At 35.8% G+C, this 26,281-nt stretch overlaps 1 protein-coding gene and 1 long non-coding RNA gene across 13 annotated transcripts in view; one reads left to right on the top strand and one right to left on the bottom strand.

Annotated features, from left to right (window-relative positions):
* Positions 1 to 26,281, top strand: part of Akt3 (AKT serine/threonine kinase 3) — a 282,222-nt gene that overhangs the window by 70,766 nt on the left and 185,175 nt on the right. The window contains exon 1 of one of the 12 annotated variants that reach the window (XM_063272205.1): positions 8,716 to 8,746. The exons of the other annotated variants lie outside the window; for them this stretch is intronic. The gene's annotated coding sequence lies outside the window, so the exon portion shown is untranslated. Of the gene's footprint in view, positions 1 to 8,715; positions 8,747 to 26,281 lie in introns of those variants that run through there. 12 annotated transcript variants of the gene reach the window in all.
* Positions 315 to 11,818, bottom strand: LOC134481600 (uncharacterized). Its single transcript, XR_010057297.1, has 3 exons — positions 11,658 to 11,818; positions 9,311 to 10,101; positions 315 to 462 (listed from the first exon to the last, which is right to left on the bottom strand). It is a non-coding gene; the product is annotated as an uncharacterized LOC134481600 (long non-coding RNA).

Below are 26,281 nucleotides of genomic sequence, written 5' to 3'. Positions count from 1 at the left end.
GAACTTGCTGTTGTAGGTACTAGGAAGTGAACTTGGGTCCTGTGCAAGAGCAGAGTGACTCTTAATGTCTCTGTCATCTCTCCTGGTACATATATACATGCTTTCTTAGGTTAGCTTCCATTGTTTGTTTTGTGTGATGTAAAGATAAAACCCAGAGATTCTTACCTGTCTGGCTTATTTTTCCTGTTCTTCATGCTTTAGATTCTTCTCCGTTAGGAGAGTTCTTTACCCTATTCACCATAATTATTAGGAAGCAAAATTACTTACCTGAGTGAGTATTTCTTAAAGTTCTCTCCTTGAAGGGGCTTCCTTAGTTTACTCTGCAGCTGTCTTTCCATTCATAGCTTTGCTGTTCTGTACTGTTCTGTTCTTCTTAACATGCCTCTTACTTCTCTCTGTCCAGGTACGGTCTTCAGAAAGTGGCGATTTTTGTTTACTTCTGTTTTGTACTGCGTTCATTGCCTGTCATAAGAGTAGAGCACTTAAAGTTTATGTGAATAACATGTGGATAAAGGATCTTTTATCAACACAACTTATTTAATTAAAAGTCTTATATGTCAGATTAATCTCCAAAGTACAAATGAAATCATACTTTTACTTATTTTTTATTTTTGAATAATTTCAAAATTACAGAAAAATAGTAAGAATGATGCTCCTTTCCCTGTGTGATAGAGTAGATGCTCTGTTACTCTTACCGTGGCTCTTTTTTTTTTTTTTTTTGGTTCTTTTTTTTCCGGAGCTGGGGACCGAACCCAGGGCCTTGCGCTTCCTAGGTAAGCGCTCTACCACTGAGCTAAATCCCCAGCCCCCCGTGGCTCTTTTTTGTAGCAAGGAAGAAAATTCTTTTTATAAGGGTATCAACTACTAAGTCAAAAGTCAGTTCTGATATAGAAGTCACTATATTTTGACTTGTACCCCACTCAGATTTTGCCAGTTCTTTAATAATATCTTTTGTTACAGAATTTTAACTCAAATTCATACATCGATTGTTAAGACTTAGTGGTTATTTTTCATCTAAAATGGCTCCAGAAGTTTCTTTTATGACTTTGATTCTTTTATAAGACTCCATACTAACTCTATAGCATGACTACTTTTTTAGGATTTGTCTAATGTTTCTTCATGGCGAGATGTAGATTATATATTTGGACCATGTTATAACAGATTCGATGCTTTGTTTGTTTTTTTAACTTATGCATATATCTGTTTGGAACAAGTTTTACTATGTAGCCTCTAAGCAAACATCTCTACTGCTAGAATTTTAGGTATTTCTATGTTTAAGAGTAATTCTTGATTATAGATATATTTTTTTTTTTGGTTCTTTTTTTCGGAGCTGGGGACCGAACCCAGGGCCTTGCGCTTCCTAGGTAAGCGCTCTACCACTGAGCTAAATCCCCAGCCCCTATAGATATTTTGATATGCAGATTTTGATACATTTGGCTACTTGGAGCTCCTCAGATTCTTGTGATTTAATAAGCTTGTACAATCTTTTGAACACCCTTTACTGTCTGGTACAGTGACATGTTCCCGATTCCTCTTGTAAAATCTCTGCCTAGACTCTGGAATCAGAATCAGTTGTTTTCCAGAGAATATATTGGGTCTTTTGTCTTTTATTTTGTTTTGATAGGGCAGGATACTTAGAACCCCAAATTGGGTACCAGATTGGGTATTGAGTCTCATTGATTTTTCAGCTCTTTACCTAAATAAAATTAGGAAAGGTATATATGTGTTTATACTCTGGTTCTACACCTTTAACTGGAAACTTAATTCGCATTGATCTGTCAATTTCTGACTAACAACAAATGTTTTCTTCTAACTTTCCCCATCTACATTTTTTACTTGGCAGGAAAAAACTGAGATCCATTTATCTGTAATTAATCTATAGTTAGTCTTTGGTAGATGACCAAGGTCATGATAAAAAAACGTTTTTGAGGATATTTCCTTGGATAGGAATAGACCATTGTGATGCTTTCTTCATATTTCTAACTGCTTTGCTTTTGCCCAACGAGTTCAGGAAGACAAGAAGCAGCTTCACACCTTAGTGCATGCACATGGGAATTCTCAGATATGTTTTAATGTTTGAGTAAGGACCTCCTTTGATTTGTAGGCAGCCTTAGACTTGTATTCTGGTCTCTGTGAACACAGTTTGTTGTATCCAGTTCCTGTTTATGTATAAATCAGTTTAGAGACTCCTAAGCATTTCCTGTGATTTAAGTTGTGTTTTTGTTAACAGAGCACATGATTTCTATGAAGCTTATTCAGTAGTCTTGGCATTTTAAAAATCTAATCCATGTCTAAACTCTTAGCCCTTCTATCTACTCTTTCATTTGGGTTTGCCATTGTGACTAAAGATAAGCAAGGAACAAGAAAAAGATATGAGGAGAAGTAATAATGCATCTTGAGATTTGTTTTATCCACTGTTTCATATATGTCAAACTGTTCTGGGAAGATTGTGAATTAAGACAGTGTCCTTGCCCTCACAAAGGAGTTCCTATTCTTCCAGTGTTTTCTTTTTATTTTATGTGTATTGGATGTTTTGCCTGTGTGTACGTCTGTATGTGCTCATATCTGTACAGTGTCCAAAAGGGGGCATCCAGTCTCCTTAAACTATAGTGAGCAGGTCATTAAGAGCTGCCATGTGTTTTTTTGAGAGCTAAGCTCCATTCCCCCATAAGAGCAGCAAGTGATCTTAACCACTGAACCATGTATCTAGCCGCACAAAATAATTTCTTAATCTTAGTACTTGAACCAAATAAGGAGGCTGTTTTGTGGACTTTTGTGGACTCTGATTCCTCCTTCCCCCAGCTGCAGCCACAAAAATATATCCAAATACTGTTAGCTGTTCATTGAGTGTGAAAAGCAAAATCACCATTCTTGGCCATGTATTGCCCTTGACAGTTAAATGAAATACAGCTACATAAATTCAACAACTAATGTAATACTTACTAATTATAATAATTAAAAATTTGATAAAACTGAAATTAAATGATGGCTATAATGGATTTGGAATTTAAATAGATAAAATGTTTTTATTGAGTATACTTTAAATATTTAATGTATTAAAAGAAATGGAAGAAATCTTTTGCTTTAAGGCCATGCAAATGATAATACACTATATAGGCTCGCACCTTCTTAATAGTGTAAGAGTTCAGTTTTAATAAATACCATTGGAAAAGAGTCATAAATAAGGCATTTTTACAAAGGATTTTCATAATGTGTTTCTGTTCTTCCACTATTTACTGATGGACCAAGAACAACATATAGACAACAAACTGTTTTTTTTTTTTTTTTTTTTTTTCCGGAGCTGGGGACCGAACCCAGGGCCTTGTGCTTGCTAGGCAAGCGCTCTATCACTGAGCTAAATCCCCAACCCGGACAACAAACTGTTAAATTAACTGTTATGCTTTTGACACAAGAAGACTCATTGTTACATTGACTTTGGTAAAGGGCCTCAGTGGCATCCTTTTTTAGTTTTAGAGGATCTTTGTCATGCTTCAACATTTCTGTTCTGATAACACATTCAACTGCTGGCTATTTAAGAGCTAGAACTCTGGGGTAAATCACAGAGAATCGCTGGGGTTCTTGAGAAGTCATACTGCATGGTGAGACAGTCACATGCTCTAGAGGAAACCATTCACTTCTGTTTAATCTGGATAACTTACAAGATTGGTTTGTAAAAGAACAACTATCAAACACCCAGCTTTAAATGTCTCCATCAAATCTTTACCCTCAGAGTTCAAGGGACTCCACAGAAAGTGTTAGAGCCAGTGGGGATAGAGGACAGCAGGAGAACAAATCCCTCTAAATCAGCTGAGCAAAGCTCATGTGAACTCTCAGACACCGAAGCAGCAAGCACAGGGCGTGCCCAGGCTCTGTTGGTCCTCTGTGTGCACAGGATCCCTTTCAGCTTAGTGTTTCTATGGACTACTGAGTCCGAGCAGGTGGGTCTCGGATTCTTATGCCTGCTTTTGGGTTGTTTTCTTTCTGTTGGTTTGCATTGTCCAACTTCAGTGTGATGGCTTTTATCTTATTATGTTTTATTTTGTTACAAATAAGTAAAATAAAAATAGAAAAAAATACACTATCAATCACACACAAGGACACTTCTTTCTCAGGCTGAGCCATGTGTTTCTGCTTCTTTAAAAAAAAAAGATTTCCAAGTGAATATCCAGTGTCTATGTGATTTCTGATGAGACCAGAACATCTTGAGAGCCAGTATTCCAAGGAAAGGGAGGGAAGAAATTCCCAGAAGTGGAGTTAACTGCTTTCAGGTCTGCTTCTGAGGTCCTGCCAGTTAAGTGCTCTGCTTTGTAGTCTTGACTTTAATTTCAATGAATTTTGTTGAATTTATTCAAGGTAAGCAAGATATTTCATTTTTTCTCTTTTCACTCATTTCTTTAAAGCAGTTTGCATTCTTGTTGCCTGCTAAGATCAAAGAGTAATGTAGGGAGAACAGTAAGTATTCCCATGTATGGAACATTTGAGCAAATTAAGGATGACCCAAAGTATTATGATACATTGGAAGAAATATGAGGAACTTGAAACTGGCATAAGCAAGAAATAATTTTAAAAAGGAGATATAAAAGAAGGATCTGTTGGGGAGCTAGGAAGAATGCCATAGGCCCCATTTTGTTGATCGTTAGGTATAGATGTAGGCTGTTAGCCTACCATGGCTAGCAATGTTAGCTGAGTTTCAGTGAATGTTTGTGACATTGTCTTCAAATTTCACAACTTATGTAGAACATAATTCTGTGGATCAAAGCTTTCAGATTACACAGGAGCTATTAAGAACCAAAAGAACAGAAAGCACTTACATGATTCTAATGTTTAAAAGGTTACAGTTTTATTCAGTTTGGAGAAATAAAAGCTGAAAATACCGAGCCTAAGACTTGTGTTAATTGAGATAATAGTTAGAAAAATTGGCAAGTGATTTATCCTTTAGAAAAAGATGTTTAATTTAACAGATTTATCACTATGTAAAATTTAGGTAGTGAATGCGGGTAGTGTAAAATTCCTATAACATTTATAGTATTGATCACAAGAAAGGCTAACTTAGTGTCATCAATATAAAGAACGCTCACTTCAAGGTCAAAGCCTTTTTGGAAAGCACAGTTTATAGTTGCTAAAGTTGATTCATTGTTTCAGAAGCTTTAAAATGTCTGTGTCATAGCACTTTAATATATATAAACCTTTCAGGTACATATATGATCAATTTTAGAGGTATTTAGATTTTTATATTTTCCAGACCTGTTAGTATTGTGCCTAAGGTAAAATATATCTTGTCATGTTAAATCAATTAAGAAGACATCCAAAAAGTTTTTTCATATCTATATATAGTAACAAGTCATCTCACTTGTGATAGCCTAAGTAGGTATCTGTCTTTTCCCTGGAGCTAGTAAAAGTTTGGTTGGGTGAATGGTAGATTGGCTAATCAAAGTCCATTTATTGTATATTGCTAGAGCTGAAGTTTGTGGAGGCCACATAATCTCTGGAAATCCATACAGCAACTTTCTTACTGCTTGTGTTGTTTTCTTGCCCTTGTCTCTCTACTATGTAAAGAGTAGTGTGGTGTTCAAAGCCAAGATTCTGAAGAAATGGCAAGGTTCAGAAGATACAGATGCTCAGCTTGCTGTGCTTCTGAAATAGTATGCATGTATGGGGGAGTTTGGGGAAGGTCGGAAGAGGACTAGTAAGTTTGAAGACTATAGATTTGGGCTAAATGTATAGGGAATTGTCATGTACTAAATGAGCTACTTTGTTTAAAAACGACATCCACCCGTAGTTTACTGAAGTTAGTATGGATTCCATATTTGATTCAGGCTGTGTAAGGAGAAGGAGCTAGAAAGATCAGGAAAGATTACTTGGCACTTTCAAAGCCAAGGGAGAAAGAAAACATCTCAATTTGAGAAGAATGCAAAGAGAACACTAATGATAAGTTTGTTGGCCACCTCTAAGCAGTTATTGACAATAAAATTATAGTGATAGAGAGCAGATTGTCAGTGTTTCATGAAAGAAGGAGTGTCACCTTTGAACTGTTTTTGTAAAAGGAAAGTAGATTGCAGTAGTTCACAGAAAGATCTTTTGAGGTGGAAACGTGTTGAACCTGTTTTATAGATTACGGAGAAAGCATCCAAATACAGACTGAAATTTTGAAGATTCAAGAAAAAAAATCAAGGACATGAGTAAATTTGAAGAAAGGAACAAAAAAGAACTGGACACATGAAAGGGAGCTAGCTCTTGAAACAGCCTTTGGGGTGTGTGTGTGTGTGTGTGTGTGTGTGTGTGTGTGTGTGTGTATATATATATATATATATATATATATATATATATATGTATGTATAATTTATTTGCAAACATTGTCCCTTGTTTCCTAGTAGATGAGGGAGGAGCCTGGGGAGAAGATAATGATCTCACTGTGTGAACTAAAAATGCTAAGCACTTTCCCAGAGTTGCATGAATTACAGTGGACTCATTTGGCTTAGTTTTCATGACTTAATATAGTTACCCTCAGAAGAAATAAACCGAAAATAGCTTATGAAATAGGGCAGAGAATGATAAAATGTGTACAGTGAAAGAAAAAGTAAATGAACAAAATTCTGTATAGAATCTAGGTTGATCCTAGATTCTGTACAGAACTAGATAAATGGAAAAGAACTTAAGGCTTAAAAAATAGAAAACAGAAGACTACAGGTGTTGAGAAAATGAAGCAGAAGTTTAGAATTCATGAATAGAAATGTTGGCTTAAAATATCAAAGTAGAATACATATTGAGCAACATTGCCCTAAGTAACATTTGTATCTGCAAGTAATGTAATACCAACTGTCAATTTACCACTAGATGTCACTCTGACTCATGTGGTTAAGTGTAGCCTGGACTTAGAGTGTTGAAAACCAGACAAGTACAGTTTATCCAGATATACCCTGGTGGTCGGGTCTGTAAGGACCCATTCTACTCTGTCTCTCACGTGGGCGTTTTAGTTAAACAGCTGCTTTGGAGGGGATAGCTTCTTTAGAACAAAGCAAAATCTGGAAATTTTGGACGATTAAATACTGCCTTTATGTTGCTGATTTTTTTGTTTTACCGTGTTAATCATATTTTTTTTGACCTGTGTACTTTAAAAAGTTTAAAATTTTTCTGAAATTATGCATAAAAATCTACAAAGATATTTTCTCTCAATATTGCTGTAATTATTGGTTTGCTAAATTGGTTATGATTTTACATGGACTAGTAGCCATTTATTGATACTAACAAAGTGTTTATTTATTTATTTATTTTTTCTTTTCTTTTTTTTTCGGAGCTGGGGACCGAACCCAGGGCCTTGCGCTCGCTAGGCACAAAGTGTTTATTTTTAAGTGGTCAAGATTAAGCATGTTGACACCAAACCTGCAAATGTAAAGTTTTACTTCTTGCAATGTTCTACTAGAACAAACAATAATAACTAAAGGAGTGATATTTAGAAAATATGCCAGATTTTTTGCCTACCCACAGCCTTTTTTAGCTGCTTCTTTTAAAGTCTCTAAACTATTTGAAAAGCTTTGCAATTTTCAAATATAAAAATATGCAAAAACAAGTATTTATATATTTCCAGAATCATATATAAATAGTATTCATGTATACTATGTAAATTATAAAATACATTTATAATCCTCTTTTCTGTTTATTAAAATTTTTCCTTTGGTAAAGAATAGGTGTGAAATTATATTACACTATTGGAATTGAGTTGCAGATTATAGGTAGAAAATAAACTGTTGCAGGTTTTTGCCTGTGATTTACCTAATGATATATTCCATTGTTTTTCTTATAGTCCTCTTTTCATTGGTAAGTTATCACAAGTTATATAAGAAATTGTGATCCGTTACTATATTAAATAACTTTTAGGGTGTGTTTGCAAAAATACATTCTTTGTTGTAAGTAAGACATCTTCCACTATCTCTTTGGAATTTTAGTAGGTTTAGTTTATCAGGAGAGCCCTTTGCACAAATACAGAGTCTATGGCAGAGATTGGTAAGACACAGGGAAAGAAGAACATCGCTTATTTAGAGTAACTATACTGGAAATAGTTTTAAGGTACCTTTGATATTGACATAAAATTGCTTCTGATCCTCACTGATTAGGAACTGACTTGTAAATTGTGTTTGGGGATGAAATTATAGGTGATAGCTTAGTATTGTAGAGATATCCTCTAATGTCTTCATTTTCCCTGGTGAGCTGGGCTGGCGAAGGTGATGCTGCCTTTTGGAGTGGTTGTGACCTTGCTGTCCTTGTGGAGCTGCGACAGCTGTAAAGCAGCAGAGCAAACCAGTCTCACTTTCACCACTGTGAGACTGTGCTGAAGCAGTCACTATGAATTCTATGACTCTGATTTTAAAAAAAGCATTTCATGGGGCTGGGGATTTAGCTCAGCGGTAGAGCGCTTACCTAGGGAGCGCAAGGCCCTGGGTTCGGTCCCCAGCTCTTGAAAAAAAGAACCAAAAAAAAAAAAAAGCATTTCATATAACCGTACTCAGTATTACTGGTCAGAATGATGCGAAAGTGCATTTTAAATTAAGGAATTACTCTTGAAATTACTCTTAATTTATCTTTTTATCCTCAAATTTGCCTTGTCATGTAATTTTCAAAATTACTTTTTTGTTACTGTTTAGTTTTACAAGAAAAAAGCATTTGTTTTATTTCTTTAGAATTTTACAGTCAAAGCATTCTATCTTCCTTTTTTTACAGTATTTGTCCTTGTTGTGCCAGGAACAGTAAGGTGGGTAATACCAGCTGTCTGTACCTCCGTCTCTCAGCTCTAGAGAGCTCATCTCTTAAACTCTGCAGGAACAAATGGACATTTCTTATTGTTGTTGATGTTTGTTTGTTTGCTTTCTGGCTTGCTTGCTCCAAATGGCTTCCTGGGAATGTAAAACCCCTTTGGCATTATTATTAGGGCCTCCTATCCTCCAGTGCACTCTCCGTATAACACAAAAACTTTGCAGCTGGTGAGCTCCCAAGGCCCCTTTTGGTGACTGTTGTTACTCTCAGCATGGCGGCTGCACTTGTTCTTTTCCTACACTGCTCGCTCCTCCTCAGGTTCATACTCTTCCTGACAGAGAATTCTCCAAAGGTGAAACTCAGGCTGAGGTTTCTGATGCTTCTTTGTCTCTTGTTCTTCTGGTTCATTTTCACTTTAACACTATGCATATTCACAGAGTTTACTGACACAGTCAAGGGAAAGACCACCCCTTCCACTGTCCTGATAAACTCCTCATTTCTTACAAAACCAAGTCAAACTATTGACAGTCAGTAAATCAGATATGTAGAAATGATGTGGTACCTTATCTTCACGGAGAGTCTCCGACTTTAAAATAAATCCAAGCCGGAGAGAGGGTCAACCCACATTTCTGCCTGTGACCTACTTCTTCAAATTTGGGCATTTTCCGTTTCTTATACTATCTTCTCTGTGGATAAAAGTAAGAATATATCTGATATAGATAATGGCAATTAGTGACTAGTAATTTGTCAACAAACTGGTTGACAAGTTTTATTTGATTTTTTTATTTTAACTTTAACTAGTCCTTTGTTTAAATCAAATATAGGCTTGCTTTAGTCTTACTGAGATGAAAACTATTTCTCAAGGTAAATTTGTTTATTGAAGTCTAAATATGGAATCCATTTTCATTTATGAATGGGATATGATACAAAAATTGGTGCTACATGCTTGCTTAATACAATAATCATGTCTTGATGTAATTGAATTTAACATCAAAAACACAGTATGGTACATTTCTTTGTATGGTAAAACTTAGACACCTTAGACAACTTAGACACAAAGCTTAAGTGGAGAGAAGAATGTCTAAAAGTGAATAATAAATTCTTTCTAAAGAGTTAAGGTACAAAGGTTACCCATTACCAGCTAGTTTTGTGACCCTGGAAGAATACTTAGAAGGTCACTAAAATCTCTTCAAGTTTTGGTAAGCAGCATTGTGTTTAAATTAATATTTTAAGAGTCATACTTTATTTTCTGTTTTTTTCATATGGTACATTCTGATTATGGTTTCCTGTTCTGCTGATTCTCCCAGATCCTCCGCACCTCACAATCATCCCAAATCTCTAGATCTAAAAAGGCTCGAGAGAGAAAAAATAATAAAATAAGGCAAAGTTAAAACAAAGTTGAATAAGTTAAACAAATGAACAGAAAAACAAAGGCCAAGAAGAGGCACAAGAAATACACATAGATGTAGAGACACATTTATTGACTTGCGCAGAAATCCCCTAAAACACAAAATTGAAAACCATAATATAAAAGCAAAATAACTTTAAGGTAAGAAGAGAAAAAAAAAAAGAGTACCCAGATCATTATATGACCAAACCTTTCAAAAATAGATTGAATTCTTTTTGCGTTAACTGAGTGTAAAGCAGGCCTGAAGAGTGATTTTCATACTTAGTGAGACTCCAGTAAAGAAAACCTAATTTTTCATTTGTAAGTGGTTATTAATTGGAGATAGCGTTTTGTATCCATTTCCATTCTCAGTGCTGGGATCACGTTAGGCCCAGACGTGTCACGTCTTGAGCATGTTGCCATGGTCTGTCTGAGTTATGTGTGTTGATCCTGTTGTGTTTAGAAGGCTTTGTTCCTCTAGTGTCCTCCATTCCCTTTGATTCTTACATTTTGCTGTCTCCTTTTCAGCAGAGTTCCCTGAGGGAAGGGATTTGATAGAGAGATCCTATTTAGGACTGGGGTTTTTCAAAGTATCTTGCTCTCTGCCCACTGTGCAACTGCAGGTCTCTGATTTATTTTCATTTACTGCAGGAGGAAGCTTTTTGATGAAGGCTGTACAAGACATTGCTCTCAAAGTATAGAAGAATATCAGAAGTTATTTTGTTGCTATGTTCCTTTAAGAACAGTAGCATTTGGTTTTCTCCTAGGTTCTTGACCTATCTACTCTCAGGTTATTAGCCACCCAAACAATGTCCAGGATGGGTTCTATCTTGGGGTATGGCCTTAGATCAAATCAGATATTGGTTGGTTACTCCCACAGTTTTGAACCATTATTGCACTAGTATATCTTGCATGCAGGACACCATTGTAGATCAGATGATTTGTAACTGGGTTGGTGTTTACTTTTTTCCCTTTCATAGTAGACTACATTCCAGTTCCTTGAGTAATACTAGTCAGTCAGGGTAAAGGCTCTGCTTTTCCATGTTCATTGAGTTTTTAACCGTTCTTCGACAGTAGGGTCTTGCTATCAGTTTGTAGAGAGTAGTCAATACCCTTGTCAATAGCCTAGCTTGTTTAGGGTTTCCTGTGGGACCTTTGGCCAACACCTTGATTTGATAGCTTCATTTGTTGATGGTATATGTGCAGTTAGGGCTCTGTCTCCCCCACTATTTGTTTGGTGAGTCTATTCAGATTGCCTTCATATATATATATATATTATATATATATTTTTTTAGGAAGCTTCTATTATATTAGCTAGCCTTACACTCTCATACACTCTCTCAAATGGTTCTTACTTTTAGCTATCCCTACTTGTATTTCCTCCCTCATTCCAACTTACCTTCCACTTCAGTTTTATCCTCCCATTCCAGTCTCAATCTCATCCATCTATGACTATATTCTATTTTCCCTTCCTAGGGTGGTCCAGTCCTACCCCAAGTTCCTTAATCTATACATAACCTACCTGCTTATCAAAGCTGGAACAGCTTACATCCACATATAAGCAAATTCATGCCATACTTGTTTTTCAAATGAAAATTGTAAAGACTGATGTGCTTCATGCTTCTTTTCAGAACTAAGAAACTGTCAACAAAATAACACAGGAAATATTAAGAGTCAAGTTGTAGATTGTTGGTACAGTGTTTCCTAACCATGTACAAGGCCCGTGTTTCCATTTCATGTCCTACCACCTCCACTGGAGGATAGGGATGGGAGCAATGAAATTTAAGACTTCCTGCTATATGCAAAAGGATATTCCTTTGAGTTTGAGGAATTAATAAAGGCACACTTTTGTTTGAGCAAGGATCGTGGGCATCTTAGTATAAATAAAGCATTTTGCATTTTTTAAAGGTGGTGTCACTCTGTGTAGTTTAGGATTGCCTTGTTCCCAGTATTATCCTGCTTTAGCATCTTAGGAGCTGGAATTACAGGTGCATGGTTCATTGATTCTCTGTTTTTAAACCTATATTCCCCTGGATGACTAATAAAATTGGGCATGTTTTCATACAGTTGGTACTTACATGGAGTGTTGGTGGTTGTATGACAATTGAAATGAAAAAGAACAATCTTAGCTCAGTGGTAGAGAGTGTTACACATACAGGCACACATGCACACGTGCGTGCACGTACACACTTGCACCTCTCTCATGTTCAGAAAGAACACTTTTAATTAGATATTATCCAAACCTTTTGACATGTCTTCTGGAGCTGTATTTGATGAATTTTGAAATTCTTTTAAACCTTTTTAAATGTAGCTATTCTTTATATTTCAAACAAAATTAATGTCAAAGACCTTAAATGCTACTAAGATTAGTTATTGATACATGATTTGAGGAAAAGCTAACAATGTATTTTAAACAAATGTCAACTCTTTTCCTATAAGAAAAAAAATAGACATTATAGAGCATGTTTTTAAAGACGATGTGCCTAACTAATTTAGTGGTACTGGTCAATTGCAAACTTAGGATTTAACAGTTTCAGATTTCCTCGGGCAGTATTGTTGGCCTGTGTTTCTGGGGTAGAAGCTCACTTTCCCATTTGTTCTTATCTTTTCTAGGTTCTCATGTAATGGGGCATGAATGGTATGACTAGCTTCTGACCAAGGGCTCTGGGAGTGTAAATATTGTGTGGCACTTTGAACTGCAGCATATAACCCTGGAGTACCTCCTCCCTGACCTCTTCTCATAGTGAAAACGTTAGTATTCCATCAGTCATGCTAAATGACCTAGTATAGTTTCATCTTTTTAAAGTATCTGTAACATATTTTTGAAAGAATACCCTGGAGCCCTTAAAATCATTTTGTGCCCATGATTTCTTGTTAATAGAATCATCCCTGCCCTTCCTTTGAAGATTAGGGTTTGGAGAATATCCTTAGCAGGAGAAGTAGATTTGTGAAAATAAGAAATAAGGTAGCAGTTTGCTTGCTATATTATCTAAAGATAAATATCAAATATAGCATCTGAAGATAGCATTACAAAAGATATTTAGTCTCTATGAAATCCCTTAATTTTCATAACTAATATATTTTAGCTGTGAGTTTGCTTTTTAATTATTTACTTTAGAAGATTATCAATTACACAGAGGCGTGTGGCACAGACTACAGAGGATTATTAAAAATAATAATATACCAAATTGTGTTGGTTAATATTTTTTGAACATTGATACTCGAGTACAACCCAGTTGACATGAAAGATATTTAAGAAATGGAAGTTCCTTCCATTTTAAAATTTCTCTTTTCAATTCTTTCCCTAAAACATTAGTGTTAAGAAGTGCTTATGTTGCACTGCAACTGCTGCCTTCCTTAGACTAAATCATTTAAGCAACTTTAATAGAAAACATAGAAAGGCGAGAGTTTTAGCATTTAAAGTGATGAACTTGAATAGGGCAAAATTGGTTAAGACTATATAATGAGTACAGGGGATACTGGCTGCTGTAGAGTCTGTACTTAGCATTTATGATGTATAAGCCCACAGAATTATTTGTGAAAGAACTATAACCGTGCAGCACCTTCATTTTCTAGCTATCTGTTGGAAGAGTTTGTTGGATGCACTTTTAACTTCCCTGTCATTAACAACTGGTTATGTAAGTTTTTCATGTTGTTGGTTTTTGTTTGTTTTTGTTTTGAGACAGGGTCTGACTAGGTAGCCCAGGCTGGCCAGAAACTCAAAATCTTGTTTCCTCATAATACTCAGATTACAGGAATATGCCATCATGCTCAGTTTGAGTCTTATTTTTAGAGATAAATATTTGTAAGTATATGCGATAGAATTATTACTAGTAAAAAAAATAAGAGAATGTTAGCATGAGAAAAAATGAATGTACCTTAATAAGTACTTGCTGTAAAATTAATACTTTTGTAAATAGTTGATCTAGTGCATCTTGCAGAATGTTGGTTTATTTGTTTTGAGGGAAAGACACAGAAGCAAAAGAAACAAATACTGGTTTCAAAGACTAACAATATTTCTACAAAATATACAGGTTTATGTTTTCATGAAACAGCAGACCAACATGAACTACTAAGTCTCTGAAGGACTAGAATGGAGTTTATAGTGCTAGTTCTCTTTATTGACTATTAGGAACGTATAGTTAGATATATCATAAATTTAACATTAGGGGTATAAATTTCCCTGATGAAGGGAGAACATTTGCTTTAAGAACATGTTTTAATATTTCCATAACTTGAACAGTCATTTGACTTAGATGGTTTCTCTTGAATTTTGTATCTTAGAACTTAACATTAAATATATACAGAAACTGTTCATAGAAGTATTGGGATCTCTGAGAGATTGTTGGTCTTCTAAAGACTATTAAATACTATATGAAGAGTTATGGTGGAGTTCAAAATGCAATTTGTCCTCTCTTTGCCCTGCATGCCTGAAAAAGCATTTAGTCTAGAACTCTATATAGTTTATATTTGCTGCCATACTTACCTACCCTCAAGTTTAACTATGAAATTAAGAATAGTAAAAAGAATGGCAGTAACTAAAACTAGACCATTGGTAATAATATACGTAAACATTGTGTTTTCTCTCAAAATACCCAGTTATGCCATCTATCAGTGTTGTTGTGATCCTGGGATGTGTCTGTGATGTGATTTATTTAAAGTAAAATGACTATTAGAGAAATTACGAAGTGTTAGGCTATTGAAGGATTACTTGAATCCTTCAGTGACACCGCAGCAGTGTAACTAGCAACTGAGACAGCTACCACGTATCTGATGGGTATATAGTGTGAATACAATGGGGAAAAGGATGGTTCACATCCTGGGTGGATGAAGCAGATGGTAGAAGATTTCATCATGCTAATCAGAACAGAATAAAATTTATCAACTCTTTATTTCTGTTTGATATGCCAGACTGTTACTGACCATGGGCAACTGAAACTGCATGGGACGTGAAACCATGTGTAAGGGCATCAGCTGTACTGTGATAACAGTTAAATTGGAGGTTCTAGTGTGAGCGCCAAGTCACCTGTTGAATTGCAGAATTAGGCAGAGTCTCTCCAGCACATTTCATGCTGCCAAGCAGGATAACAGAAGAGAACACAAAGGTCCCTGTTGGTAGTTATCCTCACAGATAATATGGTTTTTAAATGAAATTGCAGCTACTCATCTCTCTGACTGCTGTGTGAGAAAATAGCCATGGAAAATATGTAAAGTAAAGGTGTATCTGTGTTCCAATAAAACTTGACTTAGAAAGACATTTTCAGCTTCTTGCAGTTTACTGTGCCCTTCATACAGAAGGAATGGTGAATTTACATTTTCTACAATTTACTCCTTTCAAAGGGAAGAAAAGGCTCTGAATGAGAGTCTTTAAAAGACGTCCAGATTACCCCCTTCCCCAATTTATTCACTAGAATTGGAATGAGTGAAGGCATAGAAATCTGGGATGAAATGATTCCTCTTGTGGAAAGTAAGAGGAGAGTTTTCCTTATAAGGTAGTTACTTAGGAAATGTCTCTGATCATCATTAGGAGTAGTGGGATGCTCTTCCTGCAGCCCCTAGGAATAGGAACATACTGCTGTTTTATACTGTACATTTCAACTTTGACTTTCAATACTGTGGTATTTTGGCAGTTTCCCTTGTATGTAGTTTATTTTTAATTAAGTGATAGTAAACATGTAGTGAACTGTTAGGAAGAAATTATAAGAATGAAAAATTGAACCTCCAAACTTTAAAACAGAATTAAAGCACAGTAAATTAATGCGTAGTAGCTGAATGGGTAATTTGGGCATGTCAACAAAAGGCAGTGCAAATTAATTTTCATTGACAATGCTTCTCTTCCTGGCACTTGTGAACACATGTTCAGCACACTGGAAGAAGCTGAGATCATTCTTAAGATTGATTCATATTTCTGAGTACCTACGAAATGCTTTTTTCCCACTTTCATAAAAGCATGAATGTGGTATTGAGCAAGAGTAACATAGTTCCTGACCTTCCTTAGAGAGAGCTAGTGTGCTGTTTATCCAAGAAGAGAAAGTGGTTTCTAAACTGAAAGCTGAAGAAGGAGCTGGCTGTGGCCTGTTGATGGAGACAGGCAAGAGGAGAGTTACATGGAACCAACCGTAAAGAAGGGCAGGTTGGACAGGGCTCATCATGACCCTGCTCTAGAACAAGCATTGTATAGAAAGGAAAGTGGAGTTATTGACGCTGAAGAAGGGAGAATTTCCTGTGTTTGGTAACCTTATGTGTTTGAGTTTTGACCGGAGATTAATAAAAGTAGTGAAAAAGTCTTTTAAGTTGTAAGGTAATATAAGTAATTTTCGTTTGTGAGTATGTTGAGACTGGTTTGGAGAGGGGTATTAGAGAGCCATATCGGCCAGCAAGGTAGTTATGAGCTAACTGTGATCTCTTGAAATGTGGTTGGTGTGGCCAAGAAGCAATTTTAGGTTTTATTTTAAAATTTTCTAATTTAAAAATTGGAGGAAGTTAAAATGTATTTCCATTTGAGTATTTTTTGAGTAGGTTGACATGTCCCATAAGATGCTGGAAATTAGCTGAGTTGGACTGTGCTGTAAGTATAAAAAGCACGATGGGTTTGGAGTTCATTGTGTGAATAAAAGTAAAATATTTTTCTATAAGAGCTTGTTGAAGTCATATTTTGTATCTTATTTTATTAGATAAAACATCACACAATTTAAGCTCATCTGTTTCCTTTTGCTAGCTCAAATATCTCTGGCTTTTAGAAGCTTTGAAATTATATTTCTCTTTGATAGTATATACTGGTAGCCAGCAATCATCCTGGAGGCTTTCCCTAGAGGCCAGTGAGATAGCCTTATGTTCTAGGACTGTGGCAGCTGGGAGAGGAAGATTTCTGAGAGAACCATCAAGGAGCTAAAATGGATGAGATATGGCATTTAAGTAAGAGAGTATCTGCTGAACTAGTGCAGTGGAAGAAAACAGGAGGAGCCTCAGTTTTAACACATGAGGAAGTGAATAGTAACTGAATGCAAGACTCAAGTGGTGTAAACAAAAGTTTACATTAAATTTCATTGACAGCTTGTGCTAAAAGTTCAGTAGTTATGCAACTGGACTTTAGTTTTAGTTTTGTTTAGGATTGCTGTGTGGAGTACTTTGTACTAGTTGGTTCTTTAGCTCAAATTTTCCATTTCTTAGATGGTGGCTGAGCACCAAACTTACAGTTTAATGATTTACACTCTCTGTGGCTAGGAGTAGGGTCAGGGGTCCTTACACACTTTTGAGCGTGTAAATCTTCTGTGTTATTCCACACTTAATAATATGAGATTTATATCTGTCTGTATTTTTATTTCAGATTACACTTATTTCTGTTTAAAGAGAAGGTACTTTGTTTTTATGTGATTTATTGGACTCTTATTTAAACTTGAATCTCTGAGGTAGCTGATGCTGGTTAAATGTTTAGTACTTTGTGTTGTCACCTAAAAAGTAAGATGCTTTGCTCTCTGCACTTTCTCGTCTCTTAAGCTTATAAAAGTAGTCGAGACAGTTTGTTGACCCCACAGACACCTTTTAGTCTTTGGCTTGTTAGACAACAGGGTTTGTACTCTTCATTGGCATTCAGATCACAGGCAGCCATTGGGTTCAGTGCACAGCCAAGCACAGCTTTAGGGTTTAGACAAAGCCACCCTGGCAAAGGAACCCAGTTGTCAGGGTAGCTGGCTGGATTGTAAGGACTGTTGCATAATGGGGAGACCAAGTAGAGCTATTAGGATGCAAGTGTGAAAAAAATGGTGGTGCTAACCTGCAGAAACAAACATTTCTTTTCTAGTGAGAAGGATTCATTTGCTTTCTTGTGTTTAACTTCTCTGGGCCTTAGATGTAGTTGGAGTGTATTAGTTTATCTTAATCTCTGTCCGTAATGCTGATCTGCATTTAGAATCAACAGCCAATCTGTAGGAAGAGACCTCAGGACTTTACTGTTTGTGTTCTTTTCATAATATACAGATATGCACTGGGCTAGTTTTCTAAGTATTGTTTATTCCAGGTTAGGAAAAGGAATCGACCCTTTTTGCTGTTGATCTTATATTTATAATAAGTTACTTGAATCATTTCCACTTTTAATTTCTGGCGGTGGCCTCTTAGTTGTCTTATACACAGTGTAGCATCATGGTAGATGTTAAGAATAATGCTATTAAATCCTTCGGACAGTAAGACAGTTTTATTTTAACAATATCTGAAGGATCCTTTCCGTATTGATTAGCTTCTTTCACTTTCCTTTCTTCTTTTTTTTTCTACCTCTTTCTCTTTAGCAAAATATAATGCCATCTGTGCTTTGGTAAATGCTGTGTTAGAAAATTGGGAATGAGAAAAGTGGGAAAGGGGTTTGTTTTTTTTTTTTTAATTTTTTTTTAAAGCCAGCCTCAAAGATTAGCAGTAGTGGCCATGCTTTATTGAGTAGTTATATGTTACTATGTAAATTTTCTCAAGCACTGCCTTAAGAGGTATATAATGTAACCCCCATTTTGCAAATGAGTAAACTGAGTCAAAGAGAAGCAAAATAGTTTGTTCAGGCTTACAGTTTTGTTTACAAGAAAACCAAGAAAAACTTTGAGGAACTTGGAATGTTAATCTGATTGAAAGGAAGAGGTCCTGGTGAATGAGAGCAGGGCCAAAGAAAAGCATAGCACAAAGGCAGTCTGCACCTTCCTGAAAGGAGACATGGGTGTGACTGGCTACTTATCTAGGAGTGGATTGGGAAGGCTGGTGCTGTGTGCTCAGATAGTTGACACATGCTGTTTAATCGTACACAATAATTTCATTGATTTGGCACATCCATGGGGCTTTGGAGGTTGATTTAAAAGTAGATGAATCTTTAGTATTTGGTACCTCTCCGTTTCAGATGTTCAGATCTTTGACTTTCATTTAGAAGTCACACTTCTATTTCTTTTTCTTAGCTTTATGCTTTTCAAGGCTCCTACTTAGTAAAGGTTGTTTTGTATTACTGATTTTCCCATTCTTGTTGTGCTCAGCTTTCAAAACACCTCTGACCAAAAATGCTATTACTGTTGTTTTCACAGTCAAATACTAGCTGCTATTCGAAGCCATTTGTTTTGTTTGTTTTTTCTTTGACATGAGTTTTATTGAAATCTAATAGGTGATATGAAAGGAGAATGAGAAAAATAGGGAGGAGCTTGAGATTGTGAGGGGGAGGTCAATACAGGATAGGAAGAAAGGAGGGATAAATAATACTGAAGCTTTATAGCAGATGGAGACCATTACAGAAAACCAAAACTGGGCAAAAGTGATGCTGGAGTGGCCAGCCCAGTTGATACATCTATAACACATCCCCAACTGTGGGCTCAGAGAACAGTGAGGGAGAAAGGCTAGAAGGATTGCAAGATCCAGAGGACCAGGAAATCTGCTGTGAGGCAGTTTCTTATATGAATGACAGGGACACTGTGTCCATGAAACCGCAACAACATAGCTGCCTAAACCAGCCCTGAAAAAGGACACCACCTACAGATATGCTGACATGGGAGAGAGAAAGCTCATGGGCCCCTCCCTGATGAAGAGCTGTAGGCATTAGCTACAGACTGCTCAGAGAAGGAAAATAAGTGTTCTCCATGTTTGAGCCTCCCAGTTAGTGGTCAGCCCCAGAAAAATATAATTAGATACATACAAGTGACACTAAATGGTTGTATTTGTGTGTGTGTGTGTGTGTGTGTGTGTGTGTGTGTGTGTGTGTACAATATGGATCAATAAGGGTCATGGAAGGAGTTAGAGGAGAGGGAAATGACAAAAATGTAATTAAATTTTAATTTTAAAATTGCAAATACAAAAAAGTTTGATATTTAAAAATGTTTTTTTAAATATTTGAATAACATGATTTTAAGGAACTTCCTAAGTTTACTTTTTGGGTAAATAATGATACAGAGTTTTAGTTTATTTATGGCCTTTGATTTGTGTATGCCTTCAGTTAGTTTTGTGTTTATGAATATTTTGATGAAATACACTGAAGTGCTGGCTAGGTACACACAGGGCTGACAGCTCTGGTTTTGTGGTTTTGAGAGTATATCTGTCACTGAATTGGATTCATGAGGTTCAACTCTTCCCCACTTTGCAGACATTCATATTTTTAGGTTGTGTATTAATGCATTAGAAAATCTTGGTGGTAGAATTTGTTTGTGGTCATATAGAAAATTCATCTGGGTACATATATTTGTTTCTTATGGCTAGATGTTATACCTATGTGTTGTAAGAGAACCTTTATTTCATTCAGCAGTGTGTATTCTGCCTAATCCATGCTATGTAATTATAGTGGTAGTTGCTGCCGTGCCGTGCCTTTAATTGCTATGTAGTATTTCATTTGATAACAGCTACCCCGTTTACTCAATCTTTATTCTGTAAAATTTAAAATTTTTTTCAATTCAATCAACTACAATGATTTCAGTCTCTTCCAACAGTATATAAAATCAATTTTAGAAAAGCTTTATCTTTTGATTCATTAATGCATTCTTTAAAATCAAAAGTCCCAGTTTTTCTTTCAGTATTTTTGATTTGACTGTTTGCCAGGTTCTTGTTGAAATAGTTTAAATTGAGTTGGCGGTTTCCTTTTGTCATACCGTAAGAGGTAAGTCTTAAACTGGTCATTTTACTTGGAGTGTGTGACTTGGCATAGCACACACTGAACAGGTAAAAAGCAAACAAAAGCATAGGAAAGCAGCTAATTATAGTAATTGCAGCTGGTTTCAAAGTACTCCTAACAGTTTGTGCATGCTGCTTGCTTGAAAGCATCAAATGGGTGCTAGTTGTGAAATAGAACACCTGTTTGTTGTTGAGCATGTGTTTATGCAGATGATTGTTGTTGTCAAAGCACCTTGATGTAGAGTAGTCCTGTTTACATTTACATTCTCCCCAAAGGATTAACAGTGTTCTCTCAATAAATTTGCAGTCTATTCTCCTCTCAAAGGCTGCTGTTTGGAGGGTGGTGTGAAAGAGGCAACAAGTGCTTGCTAATCACTTGAATATACATAATTAGCTACAGTCTGGTGCACTGGAGCCTTTGTAGGACCATAACAATCCTGATTGGCAAATGCACAGAACAATAGCTGTGTCACCGTATAGTTGTTGAGAGTAGTTATTGTCTTTTTATTGGTATTTATTTATTCTTTAATGTTCTGAACTTACATTTCATTACAAGCCTCCTTTTACTCTTTTTAATGAACCAGTGTCTGATGTCTAGCAACTCTGTAAAGTCACCGTTAATAATAATGTTTCATATTTATTTACTAGGGGCTGAGATTGTTATTCAAAAACATATTTGACATATTCAGTAATTCCAAATACTGAGAGACGTCAATAGTTGGATTAATTCATAGTGAAAACTTGCTTCCTTTCCTACTCACCACACTCGTCCATGCAGGCGTGTGTTCCTGCTCCCATTAAAGTTGCATGCTGATGGTTCCTAACTTACTTGACATTCTACACATTTAAGTGTGGTTTTCTGTTTTCTGAAAAACACCCTGATTGCACTGTCAGACCTCAGAAATTCTGAAATGGGAGTGTTAGAGAGGACCGTTTCTATACATAGTAGAAAGAAGGCCTGTCCTTTAGCTCCCAGTATTGCTGACTAGTTTGCCTGAGAATTCTGCATGTGGCTTGCCACATTCTTGTTTATAAAACCCAAGTGCAATGTGGTATTTATCAGAATGTGACATTTGAGATTCAAGATGACCCATAAGGGAACAAATAAATGGACATGACATGGGGTACAGGTTGTGACTGCCAAGTTCAACAACAATGTAAATTTTTGTTAGTTACTTTTATACATTAGAAAAATGTGAATAGCCTGACGTGACGAACTTACCCGAAGTAGAAGTCCACATAGACCACTGAGACAAGGACAGTCTGTTAAGAGCTTGCATAGGGTAGGACTCAGGAAACAGCTCTCCCTGTATGTGAACTTCAAAAGTCCACAGATGAGAGAGAAAGCTTGACTGTGTGACAAGGAAGTGCCTCATATGTACTCCTTGATTGGAACCTGTGGGCATGGGGCATGTAGAAACCCTTAGCTTTCTCTATGATGGGTTCTGAGTTGAAAACATGAGCAAATCTAGGAAAGCTGGCAGTTTTGCTTAGGCCTTGATCTGTTTGAACCTTCACTGTCTCTTGCTTGTGCTTTGTCCGGTTCCCAGCTGGTTGACGTTTAAAGGTCTGAGTGAGTGTCTGAGCACAAGCGTGAGCTGCTGGGACATACGGCACATGGGTAGCTACCTTTCAGTGGTGCAGTTGCACTCCTGTGTGTTCATTTCAGCTTGCAGTGGACAGATTCTAATGTTCTGGAGACTTACATATAAAATTTTATGCTATCAAATAATACGAAGACATTTTTATTTCTAAGACAAATCTGTAATGTTCCCATTCTCATTGGGAAAACTGAAAATATTTATGAAGAAAATTGTTTTGTGTTCAGGATAAGTCATTAATGCTCTACAACATTAGTTTGTGTACATAGTTTTGCCTTTTAGAAATCAAATGATTTGTACTCTGAGAACCAAAGTCCGGTTTAAGGTCTATAGTTACTTTGTGTGTGCATGTGTATTTGCTTGAAGATCGTGCTGCCATACAGGAATCAAAGAATTTTATAAACTGTTGATAATGTACATTAAATGTTTGATGGATGTTTCTAGAAGTTTCTATAATGGACAGTCAAATCATTAGCTGGGGTTATGTGTTCTGAAACAATGATGTTATATTGACATACATAGTACATTGTTCAAGGATTTAATAGTTTGAGTCTACATTGCTCAAACTGGCTGTGATTTCCCTTAAACTGTTGATATCATAAGATGATATATCACCTGTTAAGATGGAAGTTCTCTAATTATATCAAAGAAATGGAGTTAATTTCTGTGTCCTAGATTGACTTTGTAGTTAACAGGTCTGTATTGGAGTTTTTAAATTGTGTGTGTGCTGCATTTGTGTGAGTAGGGGATGCATGCACACGCCTGTGTACGTGATGTGAGGAAGCCAGAAGGGGATGTTGGGTATTATTTTTGTCCTACTATTCTGAGACAGGGTCTGTCACCTCACCTAGAGAGCATGTGGTGGCCAGAAAACTAGTAGTGGCTATTTCCATTCTGCTGCCAACGGACTTGGGGTTACAGGTAAATATGGGCTATGGTCAAGCCCGCCTTTTTTTAACATAGGTGAGTGGCATCCAAACTCAGGTCCTCCTGCTTATGTCGCTGTCACTTTCCCACCTCCACTCCAGCCCTGTCACTTTCTTTTTCATTCCTTAACTCAGATCTGCATATTTTTTGACTTTGATACTTGTATATTGCTTAGGATATATTTTTTTAATCTTCTAGAAATACTGTGAGGGCTGGAGAGATGGCTCAGTGGTTATGAGCACTGACTGCTCTACCAGAGGACCTGAGTTCAAATCCCAGCAACCACATGGTGGCTCACAACCATCTGTAATGGGATCCGATGTGTCTGAAGATAGCTACAGTGTACTTAAATAAAATAAATAAATAAATCTTAAAAAGAACAGAGACAATGCTTTTTAAGAAAAAGAATATTGTGAAATACAAGGGTAGAAATTCATTTTGTAGATGAAAAAGAAGTTGAAAGCTTCATAAGTTCTGAATATTTGTACTCTGTTCTTTGAGGAATAGAATTTTCAACTTTAATCTTTTGACCTATAATTTATAAGTAAGTCAAGAGTACTTATTCTAATCAACCTAGTATTACAATCTGATTTATGGTGTCCCTTGTCTGCTTTTTTTCCTCCTTTTCTTTTAACAGCAGATATCATGTTAATTGCCTTACTCTGCTTTTGAGCAGTAACAAATATTCAGTATGTTTATGTAGGTTCTTCTTCTATTACTACTACTACTACTACTACTACTACTATTATTATTATTATTATTATTATTATTATTATTATTATTATTAACCTGGTGTGTGCAAGGAGCCTGGAAAAGACTGAGCAGGCTGGTTTTACACAGTGCTGACTTACATCTCTGCATTGCCCAAAGAGCACTCATCCCTAGGCTGTCTGAGCTGATGCCAGAGCTGAATGGATCACTAGAATCATCTTCCTTGCCATGATTTGATATTGGTAGGATGTGTTGAGGAATGCTAAGTGTTTGGGTAAAACAAGTTCTTTTTAAATTCTATTTTTGTGTCTAACAAATATTTAACTCTGTTTTCATAAGGCTTTCCTTTTAAGAACTGAGAACAATGAAGGAGAACTAACAAGACTCTTTCTTAGTCTTGGCTTTCTGATCTATTTTAGAGCTCCCCCCCCCCCAAGTTTTTTTTCTTCTTCTCTTTGGTAACACTTTTTTTTGGCTATAGGACTGTAGATAAAGGACTTTCTTGGGTTGAGAAAGAGAATATTGGTTGGTAAAACTGGAAAACTACAGTATGTTTTTCAATAGAATTGAGGCTTATTATTTTGAGAAATTATACTTATAAGTTATAAAAATTGAACTTATTGAACAATTGTCACCATATTGAATAAGTGACATATTTTAGGTTGTTATGTGTGTTGAGTTTATATTCATAAAACATTTTTAGGTTTAGTAGTTGTTTCAAATGATTTTTAAAATTATACATAGCTCCTAAAATTATTATATTTAACTTAAGCATCATCTAATACAAACATAACCAGTATCTTATATTGTTCTGATATTAATCACTAATATTTTAAAGAGGACAATAGATGGTCTGTTCTCCTAAGTTCCTGATACACATAACCACCTTTCTTTGTACATTGATCCTATGACTTTGAAAATGATATACTTATAAGTATTTAGTATTTGTAAAAGTATTCAAATAAAGTAAGCCAAATGTTTAGGTAAAGCATTTACTTCTAATTATTTAGTATTTGTAAAAATATTTAAATAAGAAAAGCTTTTCATAATAAATAGGTATGGCTTCTTCACATTCTCTAAACCAGTTGTGAAGGTTCTTTTTTTTAAGCTATATTATAATGTAATATTGGATCCTTTTTACTAATACTGCTAAATCATATAGGTCAGGTAGTGATGTATATTACTCTAACAAGGGGGTCTTTGGACCTTTTTCCTCCTTTTTTTTTAACAGCAGATATCATGTTAATTGCCTTACTCTGCTTTTGAGCAGTAACAAATATTCAGTATGTTTATGTAGGTTCTTCTATTACTACTACTACTACTACTACTACTACTACTACTACTACTATTATTATTATTATTATTAACCTTGTGTGTGCATTAATGAATTAAATACATTTGAGCTACATATTCAGAAATGCACAGTGGTCTTCAAAAGAAAGGCACAGGTACATGAACTCTTCAGTGTCCCACGTGGTTGTCATGGAAGACCCAGCTTCTTTAGTGACATATTCACCCTTAACCCTTAGAAATTCCATGTGCTGTTAGTAATGCCCTTACTGTAGGTGTTATTCTCTTTGACATATAGATAAAACTGAGGTTCCATGAACTGTTAATCCAGTAGATACATCGCCTTTTCTCAAAGAATGTAATGACACTCCTTTTCCCCATCCCTTCAAAAGTAGCACTGTGATTTCCATGGTGTTAGCTGGTAAAATGTTCTTTCCCATTTTTCAGAAGGTAGTTCACTAGTCTTAATTTACCCCCTCAGGAAAAGAAAAGTTCCTACGGGACATTGCCAGCATTTTATCAGACATTTTTTTAGCACTCCCACTTTGCTTCTTGTATATGTGACTCCCTTTCCTTTAAAATATCTTAGAGTAGTGCTTGTTTTTCATCCCTCTCCAAGCAGGGTCCAAGGAATCGACCAGAGCTTAGTTGAATGAGTTCTATATTGAAACCCCCTAGAATATGTATTAAAATTTTAGTCTTCCAGACTTAGAATTTTCAGATTGGGATACTGGAAAGTGGCCTTGCTTGCCTTAAGTATCTATCCATAGTCATTTATCAGTACAAATATTTAAGTCTCTATCTTAAGTTATTTTAGAAATGAGTAACAATGTATTAGTTGAGAGGAATTTATTTATAATTGTTAAAATATAACATTTTCATAAAATATAGAAAAGTATCCATGTTTTATACCAAAACTGATAATCTGAAAATTACTTTATTGATTTTCATTTTTTACTTGATTATTAATTAGTTTAAATAATAATTTTCTATGAAATAG

The sequence above is a fragment of the Rattus norvegicus genome, chromosome 13 (genome assembly GCF_036323735.1).
Source record: "Rattus norvegicus strain BN/NHsdMcwi chromosome 13, GRCr8, whole genome shotgun sequence".
In the NCBI taxonomy this organism is placed as follows: Eukaryota; Metazoa; Chordata; class Mammalia; order Rodentia; family Muridae; genus Rattus; species Rattus norvegicus.
This window is presented reverse-complemented; position numbering and strand designations above follow the sequence as displayed.